The 22872-nt window shown below is 38.0% G+C and overlaps 2 long non-coding RNA genes across 2 annotated transcripts in view; both read right to left on the bottom strand.

The window, feature by feature from the left end:
- The window catches only part of LOC140168910 (uncharacterized), a 33128-nt gene extending 11586 nt beyond the window's left edge, over positions 1 to 21542 (bottom strand). The window contains exon 1 of the long non-coding RNA XR_011861282.1: positions 21381 to 21542. This is a non-coding gene — a long non-coding RNA (uncharacterized lncRNA). The remainder of the gene's footprint in view (positions 1 to 21380) is intronic.
- LOC140168909 (uncharacterized) lies at positions 11378 to 19330 on the bottom strand. The gene is made up of 3 exons (XR_011861281.1): positions 19169 to 19330; positions 15916 to 16086; positions 11378 to 11878 (listed from the first exon to the last, which is right to left on the bottom strand). It is a non-coding gene; the product is annotated as an uncharacterized lncRNA (long non-coding RNA).
- Positions 21543 to 22872: the final 1330 nt, after the last annotated feature.

Below are 22872 nucleotides of genomic sequence, written 5' to 3'. Positions count from 1 at the left end.
CTTTCTACTTACAATTTCAAACGTCCAACTTTAAGGGAGTACTTCACCCCTCGTTATTTTGTGTTTATTTTGCATTTTTCGCAAAAAATTATAGCAGTATTGGGGACAAGTAAGATATATATATAATAGGGAAAAAGACTACAACTAATGCACTGGAAATTTTATTTCAGCACCGACAACAGTTGTAGAAAAAAAAAAAAAAATGAGGGAAAACCAATATTTGATCAATAAATCAATAACTATTTTCCTTGAGTTGCTGAATTTTCAGTGCAGTAGTTGTAGTCCTTGCCCCTATAATATACATATCTTACTTGTCACCAATGCACTATAATTTGTAAGAAAAAAATGCAAAAATAGGCACAAAATTGGGCAGGTTGGTCTGAAACCTGGAATTATGGAAACTTTCGGGCCTCAAAATTGTTGGTCTAAAGTATATAAAAGTATACATATTTAGAATGGCAAAGACTTGATAAGTTCATCTGTGAGGTCAAATGTGGGCCAAAATGCCATTTTTCGCCCAAAATCCCAAAATAACAGTTTTTGGCCCACTTTTTTCGTACATCGTAACAAAAATTCTTGGGCCAAAATTTTGTTTTAAATTATTAATATTTAAAACTTGAATTCAAAAAATAAAAAATGGGTCCTAGATATTTTAAATTTTTATGGCGCTGGATAGTACATTACCCGGGAGATTACCCCACTGATCTCTAGAACCAATGTCTGTGGTTCACATACATGGATAGGCCTCCCAAAAGAAGCCTTTTTTCAGAAAGAAAAGTTCTGGTAGATTTTTGTTTTGCTATTAAAACCAGCTACATGTGTGTATGACCTATAATATAATAATAAAGGAATCATGGGTTTTCATTTGTGTAGTTTCATTTTTTTTTTCGCCTCCAAAGGCTAGATATTTTTTTTTTCAATTTTAATGTATACTTTTATACAAAGTTGGTTGGGGGAATTTTTTTTTTACTCATCAGTGAGGCAAAATTGTTTTTTTTTCGTCTCACTAGCGGGTGAAGTTTTTTTTTTTTTCGTCTCACTAGTGGGCGAAGTTTTTTTTCAAAAAACTCCCATGCCCCCCCTGGAAATCTAATGGTGCGCCCCTTACCAACATCGTCACCTTGATATCGTCTTCTTGACTGATCTGTATTCAGGGAATGTTGAATTCCATTACCCCTCAGTGACTCAAGAATGTAGGCCTACTATTTTCCTTCTACCTTCAGTCTTGGAAAATAGTAGACATATACTCTCCAGATCACCTTGGGGTAATAATTTGCACACTTTCTATCATGAGCAGCCAATATTCCCACCATCCACTTGGTCATTGGGCTATTCCAGTTGAAATCCACACTACCCCTGTGGAAGATTTAGCCAAAGTCTTCCACAGATGGAGTATGAGTTTTCGAATAGAATAGACAGTTGGGTAACTTCCATTTGAAATACTCACTCCATCTGTGGAAGATATAGACCACTTGACATGTGACGTCATTACCCGGCAGTATGCGCACGCATTATGGCACTTTCCATTGTTCTTTGCCCTGCATTGTGCGTGCGCATCGTAGTTTGCTCAGGGCGTGTGTATTTTAAATCTCCCACCACATTTCATATGGTACAAGAAAGCCATTGAACTGTGAAGCGGTTCGTTCGAGCAAATCGAAAGACCAATCCTCGCCTTTGTTGATAAACATTGATGTCAAGTGGTCTATAGGTAAAGCCATAATGCAGGGGGTGTATGGGTTTCAAAATAATTAACCCTGACCAATTACATTTGAAAAACATACTCCCCCTGTGGAAGGATTGTAACTGGAATAGCCCAATATGAAGATATGACCTTAATCTCCCAGGGAGTGTGAATTTCAATTGTGGTTACCTGAATGGGTGACTCCACTTGAAATCTACATCACCTGTGTCAAAGATTAAGGTCATGTATTCCATAGGGGGTGTATGGATTTCAACTAGAATAGCCCATTTGGTGTATAACAATGTGTTTGAATAATAACAATGAAAAACACACTTTATCACAAGTTTGTACTTAATCATTAATATCCTTTATTTGCTAAATAAAGTTATCTCCATTTGTAATAAATGTGTTTGTTGAATATAAATTACTGACATCATTTGCCACTTGTATTGTATTACTAGTATATCATACTGTTATAACATGACAGAGTGCCGAATAACAACTTACTAAATATATAACTATAAAGCGTCCCCATTTGTTGAATTGCTTCCCGGGAGTGTTTCAGTTAATCGCTTCGAATTCGAGATCAAGTTTTTATATTGTTTTATCATGTCAACAGACTCACCACAGGACTAGCGTAGATACCCGGCCCCAACTCAACACAAAAGTTGACAACCATGAGAGTTACCAAATCTTTCAAAAGCCCCCTTTTGCAATGATTTTTCATCAAATTTACCCCCTTTTTCATGCAAAATCGAGGACGAAATATGGCCAAAATCAACCCCTTTTTTGCGGTTTTAAATGACTAGAATTTCAAACATCCGCTTTCAATGATTAGAATTTCAAACACCCCTTATCAATGACACTAAATATTGACATAAAATTTCTGGATTTTCTCAATTACTTTTTATCAAAATATCGCGGACAGTGCAAATTAAATACCCCTATTATGCTAATTTCACTGTCAAATTTCACGAAATTTTGCCAATTTCAAGGTCCTTGCTACTGGTAAAAAAATAACCCCTTTTCCACGCAATTTGGTAACTCTCATGGTTGTCAACTTTTGTGTTGAGTTGGGGGGCCGGGCGTAGATATCGAAACAATATGAATTTAATACACCCTTGATGCCATTTTCCAAAAAAATGCTATGTCTCGGAGCTTGCAAACATTTCAAAATCCAATAATTTCAGTTCATATGCACTACAAGTTGCCATATTTGGCTGAGAAATAGCACTATTAATCTAGGCTATGGAGCCATTTCAACAACACCTTGCATTCAGTGGGAAAAGGTCATTGAACTTTCAAACTTGATCATAACCCATTTAGGGGGTACTACACCTCTGTGGTAAATTTGTGACTATTTTTGCATTTTTCTCAAAAATTAATAACATATACTGGTAACAAAAGTTATGTATATTATTGGGGCAAGGAATCCAATTACTATACTGAAATTTCAGTGAATCAAGACAAGCGGTTCAGTAAATATGATAGGAAATGAGGTACATCCTAGCGGTATATGTACCTCATTTTCTATCACAAGTATCAAACCGCTTGTCTTGTGTAAGCACCCAAAGAGCTATTTGGTTGAATACAATACTTGCACTTAAAAATTATGAATGATTAGAGTTTTGCCTTTTCACAAAGAAACAAACAACTGAAAAATGCCCATTACGGGCAAAACCTAGGTACTATTACACCCTTGATAAATTTGCGATTATTTTTGCATTTTTCTCTATAAGTAATAACACATTGGTAACAATTAAAAGTTATGTATATTATAGGGCAAGGAATCCAGTTACTACACTGTAATTTAAGTGACTCAAGACAAGCGGTATGTTATTGATGATAAGAAAAGAGGTACCGCTAGAATGTACCTCATTTCTATAATGAACCACTTGTCTTCAATCACTGAAATGTCAGTGAAGTATTATACATAACTTTTGTTACCAGAGTGTAGTAATTTTTTAAGAAAAATGCAAAATTAGTCACAAAATTTATCAAGGGGCGTAGTACCATACCACCTTAAAGCCTTCAATTTATAATGTACATCAAGGTTTAGGTGTAAGTAACATTAAAGGATGCTGGTCAAATTTCATCGCATGATATTTCTACCATGGATGAATGATCTTGAAGTTAATACTACTGCCTATACCTCTTGGGACAGAATATTCCTTTGTTGCTACATCATAACACAAAAATACTTTTTTTTATCTTGAGACGACATTCTAGAAACAGTTTTTTTTAATTTTTTTGATATCGGCCTCATTAACAAAAAAAAATAACTTAATAAATTTCACATATGTGACGTGTCATGTCAAAAGGAGACACTTTTGGGCAGGTTATCAATTTTGAGGTTTTTACATATCTTAAATATAGAGATAATTTGCTCCACAACGCCGTTTTCCCCAATGAAATCGGACATTCGTAAGCAAAGATATTTAGTTCGGAAGTTATGGTATTATAAAATTGGAAATTGAGATATCGGCCTTTAAAAATATTATTGACAATGTTGAGAGCAGGAATTAACTTGAAAAATGTCTCAAAAATACAAGATGCCAGTTATATTCCGGTCTGAAACTATCAGACAATATTTTTAACATTAATAACATCACAAATTCGCAACAAACCCAAATTGTGAAAAATCACCCACCGGCAGATTTTTGGCTATTTCTCCATTTACGATCCTGCCCAAAAGTGTCTCCTTTTGACATGACACGTCACATATGCCAATATGCACAAAATGATGCATAAAATCAGAGTCTCCGGCAATCATAGCATTGTGCCTTTTATGTTAGAAAAATAATTATGAAGCATGAATCGCATGGTTTATTTAAAACAAACTCATATTGACTATAAAAACGAATAAAAACATTCGTCCCTCAACACTCGATATTCAAAATTCCTGCACTGAATCTGTCTAAGTGCAATGACATAATGGTTATTTGTACCAGTACTCAATTGTCATTACACTCGACAATTTCAGCGCCCAGGAATTTTGAATGTCGCCTGTTGAGAGACGGGTGTTTTTAATCGCTTTTATAGTCACGATGAGTTTGTTTTAAATAAAACCATGTGATTCGTGCTTGATAGTTATTTTTTTTTACATATAAGTCATAATGTTATGATTGCCAGAGACTTCCTTTAAAGATACTACAATGTAGGCCTAGTTCACCTGTCAATCAAACTCAGCAACAGTTTGTTTGTATACATTTTTTCTTGATGATTGAAATTTCTAACCCATCGGGAAACAGCATGCCCTATGGTTAGTTTTTTACCTTTAAACATACAAACTCTCTAAAAGTTAGGTCTTAGTAATAGGAAACTAATGCTAGAAAACAATTCCTAGAAAAGTTGCCCTTTTCCTTCCTAAAGTTCAGACATCATTGGCCATTGTCTCTGATTGTGTGCTTTTAAAGTTAAACATATCACAGGCCGTGGTGAGGATTGACATGATCGTCAGATGCAAAATAGTTCACTCATTTCTGACTATCATTATGAATGCATGTTTTGAAGCTCCTAAAAATTGGTTAATGCAAACCATGCAATACAAACAAAATGCCCTTTTAATATGATACATGCAGAGAGCAGCATGCACTTTGCTCAGTGTGCTACACTATATATGCAGTATGCTCTGTGTGATACAAAAATACACAATTACTTTACTATCAACAATAGCATTGACATAACTACACAAAAGATACAGAAAAGGGATATACAGGGTGTAACAAAAAAGTTTACCATCAACTTTTGCTTGTAAAGTTGACCAGGTGCATATAGCCAGGATATGTGGCTGCTAAGGGGCTGTTATTTTCTTCGGGCAGGAGGGCACCTATGTTTCAGATGGACATTTTATTTTTAAAAAGACCATATATATACAATACATAAAAAATATTTCGTATAGCACCCTCACGAAAAATAGTGCATTGCATTTGTGCTTGCTCAATTATCATTTTGTGCAAATTTTAGTACACAATTTGTTACCGTTCTTTTTTTTTGGACCTTTTCATTTTACATGTAAAGTCTATGGAGATTAATATTAGAGAAGGCTGTTAATTATGGATGCTATAGCCTCATTTTAGGCTATTTTAAGAACTTACAAGTTCATAAAAAATGGCAACAAATTGTGTAATAAAATAGAAAATGCCACTTGAGCAAGTCCAATTAAAAATACGTCTGGAGTGGGGGCTATAGCTAAAACAAAAAAATGTCCTACACCTTAGGCCAAGTCAAAAAATAAACATATTTCACGTCCGGCCTTTTTATTTTGTATTTTTTATCGCAAAATCAGTGTAAATACCCATAATTAGAGCTGTTTTAGCGTATACAATAATGCCTGGAAAAAGGAGGAGGCCTCTTTTTATTTGTTGTTCTGAGAGATAGGCCCCTCTAACTATCACAAAACCTTTAGACTATAGAAAGCATCTCTACTTCCTAGACATATTTTTTGAAAAGTTGTAACTGAATTTCAAAAAATAAAATATAATTGAAGAAACCTCAAAAAAGGAAGCGGGAGGGGACGTGAAACATGTTTATTTTTTTATTTGGCCTTAGTGGTTATGAAACAAAGGTGAGGGGTCATGAATATGTCAGTGAGCAGAGTCGATTTTTATGAACCCCTTCCATCGTGGGCTGAAAATTTTGTGACCCCTATCTTTGGCGGAATATTTTGATGACCGCCCTTTTGTACGCATACCAGAGACAAATTTCCAAAAAAGTTAAGAAATGTGTGTCTGATGGAAAGGTGTGCACAGTACAGAAACATTATTTTGTCATTGTAACTAAAGATTGTAAAATTTGTGATGGAAAGTGTAAATGTGCTCGTAGGGCACCCACATTCTTTTTAAGTCACACGCCCTTTCACTCGTTTTCAGAGAAGAACGGCAGCCCTTGCTCAGATTGACGCGAATGCCCTGTTATTCTGTTAATGAGCGACATATACAAGGAGCTTTGTTTGTGCAGACCAATGTCTAAGGCGCGTAATCGGCCAATCAAATTATCACGTCTGTAGTTATGTTTGTCAGACGATTGAATCAGCCAATCAGAACCAGTGCCGTAACTACCGGGGGCAGAGGGGGGCAACGTGCCCTGGGCGCTACCCTTAAGGGGCACCAAATTGACCAATTCAGCATCGATTCCGCGCCCCTCCAAGCGATGAAAGTCAAAATTTTTCAGCACAAAATCTATTGAAAGAACATTTTAAGACCGATATTCAACTTCTAGTAACCAAAATTAATTAGTGGTAGGCCTTATTTGTCCAAAATTTTAGCGTCCCGCGCGCAAATGTTTAAAAATTTCCCACGTCTAAGATATTCTGGGGGTGTAGGGGCGCAAATTTTTTTTCTTGCCCCAGGCGCTACCAAACCTAGTTACGCCACTGATCAGAACCCTACTACCGTGTTTACACTGTGCCCACTCTCAAAATGTAAACAAGTGCCATTCTTCTTTGAAGGAAACTGTAGTAATATTATAACCTCCTTTTTTTGGTGTAAAAAAATTATGACCCTCACTATTTTTGGTATACAATTTGTATGACCCCTAGTATATTCATGACCCCATTCTGAAGAAAATGACAGCCCCTAAATGCACAAAAATTGTCTTTTATGCAAAGGTCATTCAGCACTTTTGAGCCAACCTGAAGCATTCATCCTTGTTCATTTGACTAGATGGACATATTTAAGAAAAAATAGCTCCTATGTCCCTTAGTTGAATCATTTCTATCTTTTGCGCAACGATCCGATGACCATTTGTCGTTTTCTTATATTTGGCATGCGCAAACCTTTGTCATTTCTGTGGATTTGACTAAATCCAAGATGGATGGACATATTCTAAGAAAAATAGCTCCAATGTCCCTCCCAAAATGTCGGGAAAATCTATTTATAGCTCATTTTTCAAAAATGCCAGTGATATTGACAAAACATGAAAATCTATATAAACATGAAGTGGATATGCTATACTGATTACTATACCATATTTCAAATGTTTGGGGTCCCTAAATCCAAGATGAGCCGCCAGGCCATATGACAAAAACATGAAAATCGATATATCATGGATTGACTATAATAACCAACAATGTGTCGTTTTTGGCATGCAAAATCATTTAAGATCATATTCAAAGAGTTTGGGGGTCACCTTGACCCCTAAATCCAAGATGGCTGCCAGCACCATATTGACAAAAACATGTAGTGGATAGGTTATACTGACACATATTCCACTATTTTTGGCATGCCAAACCTTTTCAAAGTGTTTGGGGGCATCTTGACCCCTAAATCCATGATGACTGTCTAAGCCATGTCGAAAACCATGAACATCGATATTTAAGATGTGACACACATGTGGCCAATACTTATTTTTACGCAATTACTTTAGATACTATAGATTTTGAAAGTGTTACCTTTGTTCTTTCAGGAAAGTTGCACGTTAAGAGCATGTGATGGAGAAGAGAACAGACACTGAAGAGCTACAGAGCAACCAAGAGACTGATAAACTAGAATGCATGTTGAAAGATCATTGCCCTGTAAAAGACAGGTTAGAAAAAGTAGAGAAATGGGAGAACACATTTTTTTACAATGGAAGGGCCTTGATAAATTTCAACATGTCAATACAACAGTGGAATGGGATAAAGGACCTAAGAGTTTTCATAAGCATGCTACTTGTTGTACCACGATGTCTAACACACACGCTCAATGCCAAGCCACAAAACGCAAGCACAAATCTGAGAAATCAAAAAAAAAAAGGCTGGGATGTCCGGTCAGCAATTATCTTTCTCACGTTCAAGTATAGGTGTTCTGCATGATAAGGCATTGTGCGTCCACAAAAGTCTGGTAACCGGGACAAAAACACTTTTGTTACTTTTGACACAAGATGCATGGAGAAGATTCAAGGCACACACTATCTACATTGGAGATCATCAGAGAGCGGTTAGATACGTTTATAATGTCAATCCCAGACAGGCAAACAGCCTTTGGCTTGGAAATCAGATACCACCGTCATTGCTGGCGTCAAAATATCAGCAATCAAGCGAGAGATAATCTCAGTGAAAATGCAGAGCATCTACAGCATGTTAACCTTCGGGAGGCTCAAGCTTTGTTCTTTTAACATAACAAGTCCTATTTAAAGATCGTGAAATACGCACTCTTGAAGGACTGCTCCAAGATTACATTCGCATTACTTCAAACTACGGGCACTTTTCCCAAGTAAGGTCCAGCTAAGTCAAGGAACTTCTGATCAAAGAATTTGGAAAGTCATAGATTTCACGAACGTATCATTCAGAAGAATGTTAGCTTGTTCAGGTTGATACAAGAGCTGCGGTACATACATCGAGGCCGCGCTGTTATCACTAGGAGTAACGGATAACCAGTTGGTCAACAATGTCGCAACACGACTTAGAGTACAGGTCATCAAAAGAACCACTGTTCCTTGGGCCCCGTACAATACATGAGTTGGAGCAAGATGAAAACTTTAGTGAGCTCCTACTAAAGCTCATTACCTGGTTGAAAAAAACTAACACATGTTCAACTCATGACAACCCAAAGGTCTGATCAATTTCGTCAATCTTAGAGAGCAATCGTTATTTACGACAGGGGTTGGCATTTTGAAGGGGGAACCTGATTTGTTTTATCGGGGGGGGGGGGGTCGAAATATTTTGTTGAACCAGGAGGGGGATTGTTAAGTTTTAAATTTAGTAATTAGTTTAAACAAGGGCGGAATTTGAAAATTTGCTTTCCCCCTCGCATCTACTCAGAATTGTCAGATTCACCCTTTTTAAACTTAACAATCCCCCTCCTGGTTCAACAAACAATTTTGCGTTTTCCACCTTAAGATCAAATAAAAAAATTGATCAAAATGCCCATTCCCCCTGTCGTAAATAACGATCTCTCCCTACGATTGACGCAATTGATCGGACCTTTGGGTTGTCATCAGTTAGACCTGTGTTAGGTTTTTTCAACCAGGTAATGAAGTTTAGTATGAGCTCACTCAAGTTTTCAGCTTGTTCCACCTCATCTATATACGGGGGCCAAGGAACAGTGGTTGTTTTGATGACCTGTTCTTGACCAACTGGTCATCCGTTACTCCCAGTGATAACAGCGCGGCCTCGATGTATGTATCGGAAGTGCTTGTATCATACACAAGGTCACTAACTTTCTTCTGAATACGTACGTGAAATCCTATGTCTTTTCCAAATTCTTTGATCCGAAGTTCCTTGAGGTAGCTGGACCTTACTTGGGAAAAGTGCCCGTGGTTTGAAGTAATACGAATGTAATCTTAGAGCAGTCCTTCAAGGGTGCGTATTTCACGATCTTTAAAATATTACTTGTTGGATATGTTGAAAGAACAAAGGCTTGGCAGTGAGCGTGTGTGTTAGACATCGTGGTACAACAAGTAGCATGCATATGAAAACCCTTAGGTCCTTTATCCCATTCCACTGTTGTATTGACATGTTGAAATTTATCAAGGCCCTTCCATTGTAAAAATGTGTCCTTTATGTTCTCCCATTTCTCTACTTTTTCTAAACTGTCTTTTACAGGGCAATGATCTTTCAACATGCATTCTAGTTTATCAGTCTCTTGGTTGCTCTGTAGCTCTTCGGTGTCTGTTCTGTTCTCCATCACATGCTCTTAACGTGCAACTTTTCTGAAAAAACAAAGGTAACACTTTCAAAATCTATAGTATAAGTAATTGAGTAAAAATAAGTATTGGCCACATGTGTTCACATCTTAAATATCGATGTTCATGTTTTTCGACATGGCTTAGACAGTCATCTTGATTTAGGGTCAAGATGCCCCAAACACTTTGAATACGACATGAAAAGGTTTGGCAAGCCAAATATAGTGGAATATTTGTCAGTAAAGCCTATCCACTTCATGTTTTTGTCAATATGGTGCTGGCGTCCATCTTGGATTTAGGGGTCAAGGTGACCCCAAACTCTTTGAATATGATCTTAAATGGTTTTGCATGCCGCAAATAGTTGAAAACGACACATTGTTGGTTATTATAAACAATCCACTTCATGATAGATCGATTTTCATGTTCTTCAATATGGCGCTGGCGGCCATCTTGGATTTAGGGTTCAAGATGACCCCAAACACTTTGAATTTGACAAAAAAAGATTTGGCATGCCAAAAATAGTGGAAAACGACACATTGTTTGTCAGTATAGCCTATCCACTTCATAGTATATAGATTTTCATGTTTTTGTCAATATGACGCTGGCGGCCATCTTGGATTTAGGGGTCAACGTGACCCCAAACTCTTTGAATATGATCTTAAACGGTTTTGCATGCCAAATATAGTTGAAAGCGACACATTGTTTGTTATTATAGCCTATCCACTTCATGATATATCGATTTTCATGTTTTTCAATATGAAACTGGCGGCCATCTTGGATTTAGGGGTCAAGATGACCTCTCAACACTTTGAATGTTATCTTAAAAGGTTGGGCATGCCAAAGATAGTGGAAAACGGCATATTATTTGTCATTATATCCCATCCAGAACATGGTATATATATATTCATGTTTTTCAAAATGTCACCGGCGGCCATTTTGAAAAATGAGCTATAAATAGATTTTCCCGCCATTTTTGGGAGGGACATAGGAGCTATTTTTTCTTAGAATATGTCCATCTAGTCAAATCCACAGAGAAACAAAGGTATGCTATGAATGGTCACGGATCGTAAGAAAATGATTCAACTATAACTGATATTGGAGGTCAAGCTTCACCTCGATCAGCTTACTTTTTGCTCACAAATTTGAAGTCAACTTTCACTATATAAAGTGTTCTGTTGGGCCAAGCTTCACCATGCATCCAAAAGGATTTTCATTGTCTCACCATTTATGCGTTCAATTTGTCACCATGCATCGGTTCACGATAATAATGCCTGAAAGCGAAAGCCAAGTTTAACCTTAATCATATGAATGCTTTTATTAGTTCAAGCTTCACCCAGAAGTTCATTTTGATAAGTCTAAACTTAATCATCGTAAAGCGGTATCCAAGAAGAAGAAGAAAATAGTGAAGCTTGACGTGGCTTGAGGAGGGTACTGAGTTCCAAGATTCACAATGATGCCCACATTAATGTCTTCTGGATCTTCTTATTGTGGGATAGCAACCCCTGTAAACATGGTAAATGTATTCCTTATTTTAAGATGCTCGCTTGGCTTCTGTAACAGTATCCACATCAAGTTGTGAAGCAAGTGTGTATGCTGTGGATAGAAAAAAATACGATTATTATTGACATATCTCTGTTGAAATGTTCTCATTCCTAAAACACTATTACAATGTACCAAATCATTGTATATATTACCGGCCAGCCAACTAGATGCCAGTCAGAAAATTTCCGGCCAGGCCAAAAAGTTACATGCCAATGGCCGACTGACCAGCCATATTTTGTATGCTGGGTGCCCCCCCCACTCCCCACCTTACCCTGGTTCTGGAGTAAGGTGCATCTCATGCCCATCTTGTCAAGCAAATTTCTTGTCCCTAGTCTCAAAACATGCCATTGGTCAATATATTACTGCATACCAAATTTAAAATTATTCCAAAATCATAATAGGGGCCTCCGTGATGCTGAAATTGTTGGTCAATGACCATACCCTAATGTTAATGTTAGAAAGTATTGCTGCCTTATGCATTTTAGTTCATGCAGTTAGGACTATTAATGAATAAAGATGTTAAAAAGCATACTTGTCTCAAAATTAAACATAAGGGAGCTATCTACAAAGACCAAGTTTATGTAAACACAAATGGCTGCCTTGTGCTGTCTTTACTGTGTAATTGTGAAATTGCTAAAATATTCATAACTTTCCTATTTGTGCTATAAACTTTGACCTGTTAGGCAGATAATACTAAAGACTTGAGATCACACACTTGCATCTAGACCTTGCTCAATTTGATGAGACAACACACACAGGCCTGATGAGCTCGAGGGTAGCCTTGTTCAAGGCCTTCTAAGATTTCCTCCCTGCTTGAACTATTTTTGGGCTCATGAAGTCAGTGAGGGCCACAGATTACAGCTATTAATGACCGTGCGTATGCTGAAAAATTGAACTTGGGCTCAGTCTACGAACTGCCAAACAGCCTTGTCTCGCCATACGAGCTCGCAGGCACAACCTGAGTTTGATTGTTCAACTTAAAACACATGATTATAAGCAGCCACAGTCTGTGATGGAAGATTTATTTATTTATTTATTTATTTATTTATTTATTTATTTATTTATTTATTTATTTATTTATTTATTTATTTATTTATTTATTTATTTATTTATTTATTTATTTTGGGCTTGGCAAGTCCATGATCAGGTTGAACTTATCAAGAAAGAGATATTTTGATCAGGTTGAACTTATCAAGAAAGAGATATTTTGGGCTTGGCAAGTCCATGATCAGGTTGAACTTATCAAGAAAGAGATATGCAAAATCTTTGCAAACAATGGCCTTAAAATCACCATCGAAGCCAACAAGAAATCCGTTGACTTTTTAGATATCACAATGGACCTAAGAACAAGTACCTACAAACCTTATATGAAACCTAACAACACCATCTTATACGTCCACAAAGAAAGTAATCATCCACCTTCTGTAATAAGGAATATCACCGAAAGCATCAGCAAAAGATTGTCAAATATATCGTCCACCGAAGATATCTTTAACGCCGCAACTCCACCATACCAGGAAGCCTTAAAGAAGAGTGGATACAATTACGAACTGAAATACAACCCTGCTGGCCAAAATAGCAATCAGCAAACAAATAAACGCAGACGTAAACGGAACATTACATGGTTCAATCCGCCGTACAGCGATACCGTTTCTACCAATGTTGGAAAGAAGTTTTCAGCCTACTAGATAAATGTTTCCTCCAGATCACCAGCTCAACAAGATTCTAAATAGAAACACCGTAAAGATAAGTTATAGTTGCATGCCCAACATGCAGCAACTTATATCAGGACACAACAAATATGTGATGCAATCTGCGAAAACATCTTTGGCTTCGACACAAAACACCACTAATTGCAACTGCAAAACAAATTGTGCCCTCTTGATGGAAATTGCCTGATATCGGGAGTAATATATCAAGCGACGGTTACAAGGGCAGACAACCGCAAGGAAGAGACATATGTTGGCACTTACAGAAGGCCCATTTAAAACAAGATTCAATGTCCATAACAGTACCTTCAAAAATGTAAATCAAAGATACGCCACCGCTCTGAGCAACTACATCTGGAACCTTAATGATAAGAAAGTATCATATTCCATCAAATGGAGAATTATTGCTCGAAGTAAATCGTACTCTACCAGCAGCAAAAATGCAATCTATGCATTACTGAGAAATACTTTATTATAACTAAACCACAAATGTCAACCTTGAACCACAGAAACGAACTAGCAAGTGGCTGCAGGCATAGAAAAAACATTTACTGTGTAACTATAAATAAGTCGCTCTTTTAGCATGTTTAGCAATAGTAGGTTCAGATATGGATACGCACTTTAAGTGCGTATCCATGTTCTGGGCCTAAAAGACGCGTATTGTGTTGCGCAACTTTAAGATACGCGGTTGCGTTAATTCCTCTTGCGCGCGCATCAAAACTCAAGACATATTCTTTGTCATTTTACACATTGCAACTGACGAGTGTGGATGGGTGAAACCATCCATACGAAACAAATTTGTATTACGATGTGGTAATTTCACTAATAATAATATATTTCCCTCCTATATTTTATAGTTGAGCACTTTATCTAGTGATGGTTTCACTATAATTTCTTACTATTTATTTATTTATTTATTTATTTATTTATTTATTTATTTATTTACCTGGGGTGACCAATCAATGCACTGGCATTGTTCTCCCTTGGTTCCCAGGTGGAAATTGTTTGCCAAAATAGACCAAATTCTTAACTAATTCAATAAAATGCTGCAATTTTGGCCTCTGAGTGGTGGGCTCCAATGCTCAAATTGGAGCCGAGTGATAGGCTCCAAAACCGATTGGTGGGCTCTACCGCCCACCACCGCCCACTGTAGCTACATCCCTGATCATGGACTTGCCAAGCCCAAAAGTTGTGATAGGATTCAAGTGCTGGTCATGAGGGAGGAAACTTAGAGGGCTAGCCAGAGGGCTGAGGTTCTTCAAATCTTGAGATTGGATATCTTCGATTGGCACTCGCAGGAAATCAGAGCTGGGTTTTACTCCATGCTCAACGCTCATTGATATTGAGGGCATTAATGTCATTGAGTGATGCTTTGGTACATGTATGCTTCAGAGTCTCAACATTCTGGGGGAAAGGAAATCAGGACCATATTGTTTATCTCTGGATATGAAGTGTGATCCAAGGATCATGCACATTGCACAGCTAGATCAGCAAGGGCTGCAGATGGAGTCATTTCTGTAGACACTGATGAGGGTTTCCCAAATCCAGTTCCAATAAGGCATATATGTGTCATGATTATTTACGTCATTCTGCTTCATACTTTGCCTTTCATCTGGCCTAGCATCTACAATGCTCTAGAATTTTAAACTTCTGAGTTTGCTCACCACTACCTATCCACAACTTCACGATATAAACCACCTCTGCTGAGAACTCCCATCTGAAGATTTGAAGAACCTCAGCCTCCATTCTTTTAACATATTGGGTGCTGTGACTGCTGTCTCATCAAATTGAGCAAGGTCTATAAATGTGCAAATGTGCGATCACTCTTCTGTAGTAGTATCAGCCTAACAGGTCAAAGTTGGCACAAAAACAGTAACGTTATGTATTCACAATTACACAGTAAAGACAGCAAATGGCAGCCAATTTTGTTTACATAAACTTGGCCTTGTTATTTTTTGAGTAAGACTGTTATTTTGATCATCTTTTATTCATTGATAGTAGTAAGGACTAAGTTACTAGTACAGCAGTCATTTGTAATGTACACAATGCATGAATAAAATAGCTGCCTTATGCATATGGTATGGCTACTGACCCCCAAAACGACTTTGGAATAATTTTAAATTTGCAATGGGGACAAGAAATTTGTGTGACATGAGGTGATGGGGGGCACGAGATGTACCCTATTCTGGAGCCACTGATTTTGTTTCTAGATATTTGTGTAACTGCATTTCACAAAATGACCAAGTGATACTTTTGACAAGTTGGTACTTTCACAGCTTTGGGGCACATCCATTTTGTATCCTTGCCCTTGGCGCACAACCCCCTAGCTACACCAGGCAACATGAAAAGAAACATATATACGGGAATAGCTGTTCTTACCAACAATGGCTGGTGTGTGTCATTCATGGTCTTGTTTGATCACATCTAATCCTGTTCTGCCCCACTGTAAAAATCATCCATCAATCTTCTACATAGTTTTGCAAATGTCTTCTCCATATCCAGTGTACTTGGAAACACAAACACTGCCATGCCTGGAGTAAGCTCCACCATCTGGAAGTAGTAAAACAGTTCAGTATAATTATAACACTTACTGGCAAAGTTCATGGAGATTGAATGAAAGTTAAAAAATTGGCTCAAATTTATTTAGCTGTCAACGTCACACAAGTAGCCTACAGGTACTATATTCACCATAATTAGTTCCCTTCTCCTAATAACCACCCTTAAAGAAACTTTTGAAAGACAGCTGTACATGTACAACTAAATTCATCAAATGTCTAAATAAAAGTATACCTCAGTTCTAAACAGTGGTGGCACTACTAGGGGGCAGGGGGCATTTGCACATAAAAAATAATTTTATTAAAGAACATCCATGGATCACTTTGCAGGGTCTTAGGCAAGATTTGAAGGTTTGGGTGTGTAAATTGAAAAAACTGGGTGTGTAAATTTAAACATTTGTGTACAAAGTATAGGCCATGTGGGCAAAAAACTGGACGTGTACAAATTTGGGTGTGTAACATTTGCTGGCTGCCTAAGCCCTACAATCAAAGAAATTAATGTTGGTACACTCGGGCATACTAAATGTAAATCGCCACCCCTCTCCCCCAGTTCAATGTTGATGAAAGCACTTTTTCCATTGGGCTCTCCAGTCTCCCCAACATTGATTGAGGGGGAATGGGGGAGGGAAGAGGAAAGGAGAAGGTATGTACTTCTCATCAAACATAGTTATACTAATTTCACTTAACTCTCAGAGCAGCAATGAAGAGTTCCAACATATTGTCAAGGTGTACCAACTATTAAATTCCTTGATTGTAGCTTCCAAGACTATTTGTGGTACTATTTGTGATTTATCCCTCAGAATGGATAAAATAAAAATAAAATAAAATGCCTTGATCAAACTTCATCCAGCAGGAATATCTCCAATATTCTACATTTCAATTTTTTATTTACAATTTAGCAAAGGAATATACAATAGATAATGCATGATGTATATATCGAATTTTTTATATGATGTATTTTATTGACACAAAATTTGATACAGGTAAAATATGCCCTTCCTGACTGCCATTCTGCCCTTTTTTATGTCCTCTACCAACGGCTAAAATAGTACAAAATATTGCACCAAATGGCGTCATTTGCACCTCAAATTTTTTTAAATCGATAGCTTCACAGGGGGGACACCCCTCTGGCTCGCCCACCCCAGGTGCTAAAGCAGCCATTGAGTGGCACTTTGCTGTTTTCTTTTATTTCATGTGGCACTTCAACATATTTGAGGAAGCCTAATCTACATGATACTTGTTGTGAACGCAGCGAGCAGGAAATTGGCAAAGTGTTTCCGTAACTGTTTTCCTTTATAAAGCCATTTTAGAGTGTTTTATTTAAAAGGCGCCCCTTACTTGATAACTCTAGCTTCGAATTTCAAATTTTTTTTGCACACGATAGTTACGCATTCGATGCTAGAGTGCATTGCTAAAATATTTTTCGGTGGGACAGCGGTGCAATCTTTTGTTATATTTATTCTGTTTAAATGTTGAAATTTGGATGAAAGTTATTTTGATGAGTCAACTACAGTACGGTATCTTTTGAGCAAGGGAGAGCGTGGCGCAATGGTTAGGGTACTTGCCTTCAGTGCATGAGGTCCGGGTTCGATTCCCGGCGGTGGCGATTTGCTGGGATATTGACTTGGAAAAAAGAAAGTCTGAAATTAATTGGCAACTTCTGTAGATTAAATTCAGACTTCCGCTCTCCCCATGGTTCATTTAGAATTGGGTAAATGAATCATGAAAGTACTCCGTCCTTCGGAGGGGACGTTAAGCCGTCGGTCCCGTGTACAGAGAGCCATACCTGTACATGTATCTCGCAGCCAGTTTCGAAAAGAGTAGGGTGTTAACCCCTGACTGTTCCTAACCCGTCCCAGTGTTCAAATGGACCCCAATGGAAATAAGCTTCAATAGAGGCTTTCTTGGGTTATCCAGGGTTGTCAAAACCCGAACAAATCAAATCAAAGATTTGCCTATTTTGAACAGTCTAAAATTTTGCTAAAGTTTAATTTTAGCAACATTTTTGATGCGATTGTCTGTCGTGATCAGCTGTGTAATTTACTATTTTACTTCTGAACTTCCATTGCTTTACACGGTACGTGTCATGCTTCAGCGAATCCGACTAGATTTTGAATGCAATGGTCTCTAGAATGTAGGTATGCTAGGTGAATTCAAATTTGCCATCAAACTGCATCATTTTATATATCAAATTAAAGCCCTTGAGTAAACAAAGCCAAAACTGAAAACCTTTTTTTTCATAGCACTTTCCGTAGCAAAGTTACATCTTATCAAAGATTGACTTTCATCAAACAATGTCAAAAGATTCAGCTAGCAAAATTCCCCAAAACGGCATTTCAGGGTGTTTCTAGATCTTAGTCTCATTATGATAGCAGCTTTTTTAATGGAACTGCTATCAAAATCCTCTAAAATTCCATGTGCGAGTGACTTATCACCATAAAAATCATATATTTGGGTCAAGTGAAGTATAGAAAACATATTTATGTAGGTTTCTTTCTTCGGGCACAAGTTTTAAATTTCTATGTAAAAATGCATTGACATTGTCGGCGAATTTGGCTGACTAGCAAATGTGTTTGCCTGGCATACCTATAGAATGTGAAGCTATCGGTGAACAAATTCTTGGCTATCTCTTCTCGAGCAACTTGGAGCAAGGCACCCATGTGTGCCAAAAATCACTTGCTCCCCCCCCCCCCGGCTCGGCTTGCCCAAAATTGCTTGCCCCACCCCTTTCGGCTCGATAAAATTTCTTGGCACCCCCATTTTACCGCCAGGAATTTTTATAGGGCATTAGGGGGTGCTTATTTTGTACAAGTGGGCTTTTTTCCAGGTGGGGGTGGCAATTTTACATCGCACCCACGCCCGCCCCCCAACCCCCCGGGCTCATAATTATTGCACGGCCCCTACGTCAGAAGTAGGTATAGTGCAATAGATAGAACAGTCCCCGGCATGCCCGGGAACAGCCCCTACCGAGAGAATGCTAAATATCTTTATCATGTTTACTTTAAGCTTACCCATGTTGTTACCCGGGCTAAGTTACTAAACACACGTCACACATATTTTTAGACTGAAGTACTTACTTAATATAGGTGATAGCTGCTAACGACGCCTCTTTCTTTCTCCAGGCATGCCAGGATATCAGTAAAAGTAATATTAGTGGATGAATTATTCACTAGAAAGAATAAGATGACTGGAATTCTTCTTCGCATGTGTGTACATATATATACCAATCCAGCTGATCAGCTGATTCGTTGATTAGTCTCCCACCAGTCGTAAACCAAAACTGGTTACGGCATGTATAGCAAGACAACGCTGCCATAAATCGTTTTAAATTGAAAGAGATGAAATTCCCTCAAATTCGCATTTTGAAAAGGAAATTTTAACTTTATCTGGCTGACCTGATAGCTTATGATTTTCTTAAACAAAATATGGCAAAAAAATTTTGGGAAAATTTTTTTGAGGGTCTTGGACCACGCCCATTCCACCTCCCTTAAGGCGGGCTCACATTATGACGAACAGGATCATTGGACCACTGATCATTGGACCATTGTTTCAAAATCGTAACCCATCGCAGACCACCGTTGCATTGCCGCAGGTACTCGCAAACGACCCGCTATCAACAGTCAACATCCGTCACCCTCCGGACACAATTCGCAAGCCATTATCGCACCAAGATCGTTGGAATTTCGTTACAGGGTTCGAGATGTGACGTCACTTGCCGTTGTTTTTTCGTCAATGGTCGTTGACAACGACTACCAACGAAATTGTGACCACCTCAAAACGACAAAGAAATGAGGGTTGTGGTCTCTAACGAAATATGAACGGAATCACAACTAATTTTTCTGCCGCCACAAAATTTTCAACATGCTGAAAATTGCCGACGGACGCGACTGATAATTTCGGCCGTCTGCGGTCGCTAGCGGATTCATCAGCGACAATTGACGGCAACACACGATGATTGGCGGGAAATTCAAAATTGCAATTTGCAGCTGACGTCGCTTGCAGTACCCCCCCCCCCCCCTCCCCCCCTCCCTCCTATTCGTCATAGTGTGAGCCAGCAGTCCCTCCGGACTGGGCAGTATAAGGCTAGGCAAGATGAAAGATGAAAGATATGTTGAACACGTAAAGGAAGATCTTGAATGTGATACGCTCCTTAACCGGCAACCAGTGAAGTTCGTTCATGAAGGGAGTTGCGTGATCATACTTGTTGGCGCCGAATATCAACTTGGCTGACCAATTCTGAAGACGTTGAAGTCTGGCAATGTCAGTGACATTTGTTCCCATGAGAAGGGCGTTTCCGTAGTCTAATGAGCGGACGGCATGATAACAGTCCAGATTACGGCGGATACGTGAGTTGTTTCTTAGATGATAAGTTACAAATTACACTAGCACAGGGAGATGAGATATGAGCTGACATGGACATATGTGTGTCGACAATGATGTCAAGATTGCGAATGGACTCAGAAGGTTGAATAAAGTCCAGAACAACTAGGAGTGTGACTGGAGGCATACAGCGTTTATTATGAGGAGAAATGACTACAAAAACTTAAGTTTGTCATTGTTCAGTTTTAGCCTATTGCCCGTCATCCAAGATCGTATTTCACTAATACACTGAATAAGTGTGGAGAGGGCAGACTGGATTGATGTGGCACTCGTAGGGTCAACAAAAAAAAGATTGAGAATAGGCCTATAATCTCTCACACACACACGGACGGACAGCAGTGATTTTACTAATAATATTAAATGGTCGGGAAATAACTACAAATAATAAAAAGAAAAATGTGCATCAAATAGCTTCATTTGGGTTTCCATTTTCTTTTTCTTTTCTTTCTTTTTTTAATCCTGAGCACGGCACATGACCCCTTGCACTGTACAGACACCCCTTGCGTCGCGCGACGCGACTGGCATCGCTGTTGCGTCGCATGTTAGTTATTCACAAATTTAAAATTCCATCGCCCCTATCAAAATACCCTGGCGCCGCCCTTGCATTCATCTATTTACAACGTATCCCATTTGAATCATTTTATAACAGGTTGCAATTAATTTACAAATTATAAAATAAATGTTACGGTGAAACGTGGGTGACAATTTCCCACTGTCGCAATACCACCACTGCATATTAATCTATCCACTATATCTACGGCAATGCATTTGACTATTCGCTTTCGATTTAGGCTTACCAAGGTGAGTATGCATTTTTTTATTAACCATTTGGTATAAGGCCTACATTTTGAAGAAAAAAAACAAGCAATCTCAAATAGCAACTGAACAAAAAAGTTATATAAAACTTACCTAATATGAAATGACTGTGATTTACGAATAATTTGACTTTTTAGGCACTAGTATAGTATACGACAATGTCTCTCGGCAGACCAACTTAGTCCATGCACAGCTTGATGGAAATTATTTTAATCTGTTACTTTGCACAATATCAGGCACAAAAAAATAAATGTGCACAACTGTCGTTTCGGTTCAATACACTATATTAATATATATGAATGTTGTTTTGTCCCACTGATTCGTGAATCGGTTTACACCCGCTATATGTCGAACTGGTATTTCCTATAGCAGAGAGTGCGCTATGTCAATATAAATAAGGGTCGCTATTAAGGGAGGTGTAATGAGCGTGAACCTGGTTTGGATGCAGAGGGAGTGTGCCTGTAACAGACACAGCCACCAGAAAAGGACCAGCTCAGATCGCGCGCCAAATAAGTTTACAGTCCAGAAATTTCATTTTTTCTCAGCCTTGCAAAAAATAGGCAGAGGTGGGAATCAATTAGCTATGAGAAGTTTGATAGTAATCCTTGATATTGCTGAATAGAATAAATCAATACTGATAGGTCTATTTATCTAATGTACAATGCTATTCAAATTGGCCTATAAACTAGGAATATAATGTGAAATGACTGTCAATCGATCAATCAATCAAGTTGTCAAGTTATCAACAATCAATAATAAACCGACGTAGGCCTATCATGGAATATTACTAACTAGGCCTACTAACTAATATAGCAAATAAATAAAATAAATAAATAAGTCAGTAAATAAATAAATAGGCATAGGCCTAAACAAATACATAATGCAGAATGCAGTTAGTATTTTAGTTGCAAAATTCCAAACATTCTATTCACACATTCTATTATAATTTTCTGCTATACACGCAAAGGACCTGTGCCTTTAATATGTCCGCGCCTAATCAATAATGAGTCTTTCACCATGCTCACACACCATGTTAAACTATTGTATCCCTGCAGTATTATCTACTGACCAAATCCTAACAACTCAATGTTGCTATAACGTACCCAATCAAGCGAACATATCAAGGTCATATCAGGGCGTTATACAAAGAATGGTCAAAGGTCAACGTTTCCAAAGAAGTATAGTAATAGATGTAGACACAAGCTTTCGTGCGGGAAACATAAACACATAGTCGTCAGTCGTGTGGGTTTTATGAGATTTGATACGGCGCTGAAGTCTATGGCTAGTATAATGGCTGTCCCAAAATCAGTACCAGACCCGGTTTCCAGACGGCAATGTGTGTGTTGTTACAAGGAATACAAACTCATTTTATCAATACGTGAACCACATAGAGGAATACGACATCTATTGTGAGCCAATCTGCATTCTGTTGCCTGCAAAAGCCGACGATCAGGTAAAAATTCTAAAAGCAGCGTGACTAGATATTTGCGTTAATTTCATGATACGTGTAAAACGCATTGAAAACGCCAATTGCAGTCATAAAATATATAATATTAGTAAATCATCCAATCGAATGTTAACGTAG

This window comes from Amphiura filiformis, chromosome 14 (assembly GCF_039555335.1).
Source record: "Amphiura filiformis chromosome 14, Afil_fr2py, whole genome shotgun sequence".
NCBI lineage: Eukaryota > Metazoa > Echinodermata > Ophiuroidea > Amphilepidida > Amphiuridae > Amphiura > Amphiura filiformis.
The sequence above is the reverse complement of the archived record's forward strand: the minus strand, read 5'-3'. Positions and strand labels throughout refer to the sequence as shown.